The following is a 7,071-nucleotide window of genomic DNA, read 5'->3' as shown; positions in this document are numbered from 1 at the left end:
TTTTTTGTCAGATGAATTGTAGCCTCAGAATGTTAATTAAAACCATAACTTTTGCATCCATAGTTCACTCTGTTTAAATCAATGACAACTGATAACAGGAACCCAATGTATTTTATGCACACTACTTATCCACTTAAAAGTGGGGGTGGGAAGACAGCAAGGAAAGCAACAGGGGCCTGATCCTGTTCCCATCAAAGAACATAGGAAATTTGCTATTAACTACAAGATGCTGGATATTGTGCCTTTGGTTTGCTGGCAGAACTGTTTGTGAGTTTTGTATTTTCTCTTATGGCTAAAACACAGTCCTTTGCTGCCCTCTAGAAGCAGACTGACGCATATACTTCGGCTTTCTTCAGTACGGGCCTGTTCCTAGCTGTAATTTTTTAAATGTATATAACAGCGATGCAGAGCAATGTCAAAGGACTAGAGAGATGTGATGAACTCCAAGGTACTGAGAATTATGAAGTGTTCTCTGAATTCGCTGTTATTTGATAACATGACTGATTATTCTGGTGGAAACATGGAATGGTGTCATGTACTGCTTCTGAGATTGAGTTAACTTCCAAGAAGAAATTAACTCAGATTACTTCTTTACACTGTTTAATAAACCCGAAAATTAGCAAAAGAGGATCATGACTACATTTTTAAAGCACAGCCCTCACCACACTGATACAGGCCACAGAGAGGAATGGGAAATTCATCAGGTTATGCTGGAAAAAAATCACAAAATATCTCAGCAAGGTTCAATTATGTGTAATATTTCAATAGTTAAATTTTTATTGCTTCCAAAGGTAGTAGTGATCTCATTTATTAATAACAACTATTTGCTTATCAAGTTTTTAGAAACTTTTGTTCAATTTTATTTTGGTTTTATTAGTAGGGGAAAAAAAGTCTTAAAAGTGTCTGGTTTCCACCAACTCTTCAATGACCTAGGCATAGCTAGTGAATTTTCCTTTACATTTAAAAAAAAAAAAAAGGACAACCCTCAAACCTCCTAACCTCAGCTCCAAGCAGAAGTCAAAGAATCTAGGTGTGAAAGCAATGACCAAGATTCAAATGTCATCATTCCATTATCATCATGTAGTGCAATTAGTTTATGGCTATACAGTTTTCTTAGATTTTTTTTTTTATTACATTACTATGACAAGTGGATTTTATGGGTGAAATATTCACAAGTAGAAATGCTGTTCTAGTACCATTCCACAAACTGCCAAATGGCATTTATTTAGATCTCACACCATGCTCACCCCTACATTATGTTCCCCAAGTGACCAAGGACTTGCAGACCAAGTCTTGAACAGCTGAAAAGTTCTTGACTCTCCTTACATCAGATTAAATAGCAGAAAAACTGCCCACTTAAGGATATCTGCTGTAAGCTACCAAAAATCATAGAATCATAGAATCATTAAGGTTGGAAAAAGATCTCTAAGATCACTGATGTAGTCATATATACCAGCCATTTAAAAAAAAAAAACAACTTGTCTTTCTTCTTTTCACAGTACTTTGACAACAAATACAAGGAGGATGGGCTTGCACTTTAAATCTGAAGTTAGGTACCTGTAAGAATCAAACTGAATGAGACTTTTGTGCTATATATCATTTTAGAGACAGAGAGAGACCTCCAAAATATGATTTTGGTTGGTGAAATATATTTCTGATGTCCCATTTAAATGCCAAAAGTTAGGTAAAGTGAATCTATAGCTGTTTACATCTCCTAATAAACCGTAATGTATTAGTAATGCTAATGTTACACTCTTTCCAGAATGAGTCTGAATATTTTTCCTTTGAAAAGATTCAAGAACTCATTTCAAGTACGCTCTCCTCCTAACCAGATCCAGGTTATTTTTGCTTCTAATTGACTTATGTAAAATCAAAGCTTGTTTTAAACTGAGGTACACGGCAAGGTCAAGACCAAGGGTCCAAGAGTTTAAACTGGTTTTCTGTGACTAAAAAATAGTTGTACAGTCTTCCAAAGAGCAGGACAAAGATAGAGTTTAATCACTTTAATTATTTGAGTCAATGGCAAGGTCAGTAAATGGGTATACTCCCACACTAAAATACAAGCAGAAGGTGGGTCATGCACATGTCAAGCCCTGAGCATACCAATCAAGATTAGTGTAAGGTTAACTATTTTAAATACTCTTAAAAAATGCCAAGCCAGGAACTCAGAAAGTTTTCTCAGCTTGCTGGATGTGGAGTTTTCAGCTAAATAAAGCATGGAGTGGATGCCACCAAGTGGTAGCTGTTACCACATACCAGTGTCTTCAGCATGACCTCACTTCAGGCTGCCACTTCAGCTGCAGAAAACACTCCTGGTACAGCAGTTTGTTGGAAACAGAATACTACCATTGCATAAAGAGGAAAACAATGCACTAAGGATAATATTTGATTCCTACTGCTAATGACAGGACCGTCATGGACTTAAATGAAACCAGTATCAACTTCCTTTTGAAGCCTTATAAAATACTTACAGTTTTCTGAGAGCAAATCCAAGGTTGCTTGAAAGACCAGATCTGCAGTTCATGTAGACAGCAAACATGTAAGAGAGCCCCTAGGTGCACTTGGAAGAGACCCTTTGAGCTTAACTGATTATTTGGGTATATCTACACTTTTAAATGTTATAGAGCCATGAGACAAACCCAAGTATTGCTTAATAGTTTTATCATTCCCCTACTCTTGGCAGTTCCAAATTGGTCTCTCTCAGACAACGTACAGGCACAGTGCTGGGAACAATTTACTCCAGCGAATGATCACAAAAATCAGTTGGTTGAAACTGCACCAGGTTTGCTGCGACCACTCCACAATTGACTCCCTCTGTTCTCTACTAACCTTCAACATTATTGCAACAAATTTTGCCCCTCAAACATCTCATAAACCACATCCCAGGACATATATAGTCTCAGTTCTGTGCTATAAAAACACTCAGGAGGGTTATTTCGTGCCTTTGCATTATTTCAGCCACAGTGGCACCACAAGAAACCCAGAGGAGACATCCAAGCACACAGTACAGATGCAGCTAGCCCGCTCAGCTACCAGTACTGAACTAGTGATCACAACGAGGGCATAAGACAGCGCCTAATACTTGGTGTTGGGATCTCTGGGAAGAAGTTGCTTACATAAGAAGCAATTTAGAAACATGCCCTGTCTACAATCTTATTCTTGAAGAGCAGTATAGACATCCTGCAGGAATTCTGCCACGACTACCAGTATGAGTCTGGCATAGGGGATATGAAGAAGCTCCCATCAAAGGTATTGCACCTGGTACGTGTTGCAGACACCTGGTCCAAACACATGAGCTTCATCCATCTCACCACTCTTCCAACCTCACTCACTTCATTTGTGAAGGATCTAGGAGAAATTCCCTACCTGCTGAATGGGGCAACAAAGAACCCTCTGTTCTGCTTCTCGGGCAGCAAAGTGACTTGCCACCCATTCTGTATTTTAATAAATATTAAATTGAAAAAGAATAATTCTGACTTGCTTGTTTGTGTTGACTCATACTCATTTCAATAACAAAATATGTCTGGAAAATAACTATTTACTAATTAAAATTATGTACTATGTTAATAATAAAAATGTCTATTTAATTAATGTGTGTATTATCACAGTTATCTGAAAACAAAAGGCAGATTAGATTGCTTCTGGCACTAGCCGGAGGGGAATGGCAAAACAGCCTGGCTCCACTGCCTACCTTCATCAGTCAGAGACCCACAAAACTGAGCATGCTGCTTCAGTGCTACTGCCACTGAAGGAACGCGGGACGGTGCTGCAGAATGAGTAGAAGGCCCACTCCCCAAAGCTTCTTTTCCTCACCATCTATACCCTAATTTCAAATTAATCTTTTGCTTCTTACTAAAGATTCCCATGGGGAGGTGCAATAACATTCTCCCTCCAGAAGTCCCCTCTGCCCCGTATTTCCAGCAACACAAGCAGATTGGCATAGGCTCTTCATCTTCAACAATGCTCACAATGTGCCTACATGGCTCAGGAACCTTGAGCAGACTTCAGTAAAGCACTTTGACAGCCTAACCTAGGATTTCTACGGTGGTACCAACAATAACTGGAGCACCATTTGTTGACATTAATGAATAAAAACATTCAGAATCATCTAGACCACAGATCTAGGAAATAGATGTTTTCCAACACCTTCCCTGGCATATGAATCAGTACTCACTGCACGTAACTGAGATCATGGTCCGCATCACAAGAAATGTGATTCCCTTAAATAGAGTATCAAACATCATAAAACAGTGTCAACACATAACATCTTCATCTGATGGTATCTGAGCAGTAGGTCTTAATGATAAACCAGAAACAACGTGGATTAGCTAGTCTGGGGAAACAACTCAAGGAGACAGGGTTCTAATACATAAATGAGAATCTGGGAGAAATAAGTCTGGAAGTGTACATGGTATTAAAAAAATGGGCATAAGACTGAGACAAAACCTTACTTTCTGACAGATCTCTGTAAACAAGAGACATCAAAAATACTTGTATAGCAGCATGTTCCAGACATGTTTTGCATTTCACCTTTGAACTCAGTTTGCATAAAGAGAAGCACAGGAGCAGAAGGATGTACCCAAAGGTAAGCACAGAAGCAAACAAAAGAACTCATCTTAGTTTATAAAAAACATAACACTATAAAAGCATGTCCACCTGTACTGAAGAAGATCAAAGATCCCACTAGCCCAGCATTCTACCTCTAACAGTGGCCAAAGCTCTTTTAAAGAACTAAGAATGCAACAGGCAAATGCATAAATCATCAAGAGGCTTCTACGCTCTAACCAGTACTGACAAAATGGATGAGAGAAGGTTACACTGGCCAACAGGTATTAGCCTGAGGAAACGATGTTTTACTGTTTTTCTAATTATGTTGTCAATTTTTTCTCTAACAAACTGACTGATTTTTAATTAAGATATCCAGAACTTGGTATTGGAGACCTGTGCATCAGGGAAGGACTGTTTCCACAAGTTGCCTCTTGTTCTTGAGAAAACACAGAGCTAGGATTAAGAGGTGGTCTAGTTCCTGCATTAAGAAAGAGAACTGCAGACCCAAAGAGGTGAAATGGCAGGAAGAGCGGAACTGTTGCAGCAGCAGAAAACACTTGAAATTATTAAAAATCAAAGAACAATCCCCAATCCACTTTGAGCTAAACTCATATGCTAAAATTAATGTCGTTTGACATCCAAGGTCTACAGTGATTGCCTTTCTATACATATAATAGGATTTGATAGCATAGGGGGATGTGAAAATGGAAAATTAGAAAAAAAAGTTTAAAGATTGTCAAAGATAACCTGAAGTTACTAAACACACTAGGATAAAATAATTAGTCACATGAACATATAGGCAGCTCATCAATGATATAGAGACATTTAATCACATAAACTGTAGTGCATGGATAAACCTCTGGACCTGTATGGATGACTTTGTAATTACTATACCATATAAATTAACATCAGTTAACTTAAATGAAAGTGACTGAATATTCTGTTGGTATTTTACATGTATATCTAGGACAAACTCATTGATGAAATTTGAAATTCCAACCCAGAAAAACACCTCTACCTTACCAATGGCTAAAGTGTTCCCTAAATATTACAGAAGAAATTCTATCCCAACTCATGTTCTTGAAGTTTCCACAGACTCGTGCACAGCCTGGTTTTTCTACCCAGAAATGACAGGCAATTCTTCACCACTGCTGAAAACTGCTGGAGTTTTATATTGTTGTTCAATACACAAGTACAGAGAATTTACTCAAGTTCATTTAAGTCAGGAGGACTCTGTTGCTTATACCCTGGAGGAATATTGGAAAACACTGTCAACTGGATATTTCAGAGCTTTCTTATCTTCAGAATTTGTTATTTATAAGATGTCATCATCTTTAGTATGTTATTCTGGAAACTTACTTAGAGGTAATGAGCAGGAAATTTGGCATTACTTTCAACATCATTCTCCATAATTATTTCTAAATCATAGTACAAAAATATTTTTCCACTCCATGATTTATGCAGCTTGTGCTCTTGTGCACTCTCTGATGACTCAAAATTTCAACAAGCCCTCATGACATTATTTTCAACTTTCTATGTGCAGCTGGAGCTGGTGGGCCATACATTCCAGCACTATCTACAGCATCATATTAAAAACTATTAAGTCAAGTCATGTGCAAAATCAGCACATACAAATTAAGGTTTTGAATGTCTATGCCAAGTCCTATACTTCAGGACTGAAGTAGATTTAGTTTGCAACAGCTGAAGATGAGCTGTCATTCTTCTTTTGTGTCTTGTTCCAGCAACAACTACTTCTTTGATGTAATCACAAGTAATGTTTCCTTATTTTCAAAGGCTTTTACTCCCTCATTAAGTGTCAGTCTCTGTTTCTCATTGGCCTGTAATCTGAAGCAACTTCATCCTTCTTCTTACAATGTTTATATAGCACTTCATACAACACCATTCTGCTGTTTATTAAGAATTTCTGGGTATTCTGGTACTTGCTCTGCTTGAGCTTTCCTGGGTGACCAAGTCTAAACATGCTCTAAGTAGCAGAAAAGAAGTTTTCAGATTTCAGAGCTCTACACACTACAGAGATGGGTTACTATTTGTGACCTAGATGTCCTGCTGGAATACAGGTCCTTGGGAAGAGACAAGACCACTGCAGGAGACCAGGAGATTGCCCAAAGAACATGCCAAGGGCAATGATTTGTAATTAAACACTTGGGAGCAGGATGCTATGTGAGCACAAAAACAGTGAAAAAAAGCCATCTAACAGGATAAGCCTTGTTCTGGTATGTCAGTTGTTTGCATGTAGAATAAAGTGCTTAGACTTAATTGGAGTTAGGTAGAGGAATGAAGACTAAAACAGAATGGTATGTCTCAGAAAGTGTGCAAGGTATGAACTAGATAACTGAAGGGGAAGTTGGGGGATTTTTCAGGGGGAAAATAAATTTCCCTCAAACAAATCTGTCTAGAAATGGATCATATCGCACCCTGATAACAAGCAGTATGACATGGTAAAGACACAGGTGATAGAGCTGTAATTCAGTGGTAGTTGTGTGTAATGAATAAGACTTAAGA

Source organism: Phalacrocorax carbo, chromosome 2 (assembly GCF_963921805.1).
Source record: "Phalacrocorax carbo chromosome 2, bPhaCar2.1, whole genome shotgun sequence".
In the NCBI taxonomy this organism is placed as follows: Eukaryota; Metazoa; Chordata; class Aves; order Suliformes; family Phalacrocoracidae; genus Phalacrocorax; species Phalacrocorax carbo.
This window is presented reverse-complemented; position numbering follows the sequence as displayed.